This window comes from Galeopterus variegatus, unplaced genomic scaffold (genome assembly GCF_000696425.1).
Source record: "Galeopterus variegatus unplaced genomic scaffold, G_variegatus-3.0.2 Scaffold4417, whole genome shotgun sequence".
Classification (NCBI taxonomy): domain Eukaryota; kingdom Metazoa; phylum Chordata; class Mammalia; order Dermoptera; family Cynocephalidae; genus Galeopterus; species Galeopterus variegatus.
This window is the reverse complement of record NW_007730528.1, coordinates 277,947-278,862: the sequence shown is the minus strand read 5'-3', so window position 1 is coordinate 278,862 and position 916 is coordinate 277,947.

Sequence of the window (916 nt, the reverse complement as noted above, 5' to 3'; positions counted from 1 at the left end):
TCTTCATAGTCTACAAGGTCTAGTGGAAGCTAACCTCAGCCTGTGTCCTACCCTGTCCCTTCTTGCTAGCTCTGTTCCAGCTACAATGGCCTTGTTTCTGTTCCTAAAATCCATCAGCTCCCTTCTCACCTCAGAGCCTTTGAACTAGCCACTGAATGTGCTGGAATATCTTACCTCCCCAACATGCACAACTTACAACCATCCTCAATTGTGGCTCTGCCAAAAACAAACTTCAATGACCTTACTTTTTAATATAGCATCCCACTTTCATTGGTAATCTTAATTTTTCTTACAGGGGCTGGAACTATTTAAAATTAAATCATGTATCTGTTTACTGTAATATCTTCATACTCCACTAGAATGTGAACTTCTGGAAGGCAGGGACTTTGTCTTAGTTCTAGCTAATGACCTGATAGAGAACATGTGGTGGATTTGCTGAATTTAGAGCCCATTCTGGTTCTTGCTTATCATAGATTCCAATTAGTTCAGGACCTGGATTTACATGAATGTATGTGTGTGCATTTGGAGCAGTTTTTGGTAGTTCTCAGTGTGTCCTTTCCAACGAGAACGCATTCCTCAGGATCAAGGTGGTAGACGAAAGAGAAGAGGAGCTAATTTCACTCTCCAAAATGTTGTATCCCAATATCACTGGGGTGTAGAGAAAGAAAAGTAGTATAAAAAGAGTACATAGTGTGAATACCTCTTCACATTCACCTTGCCATGCTTGAATCAGGAATAGATGTGTTATGAATGTTTCCATGGGTAAAAGCAAATTTAAAAAATTTTAAAAATTGCTTATGATTGACACTTGAAATACCTTCAGTCTGAATGAGTCAATAAATCCATTTGCCTTTAAATTTAGAATATTCTTCTCTCAACCTTCTCTATATTCTGAATACCATACAATTTAAAAGTG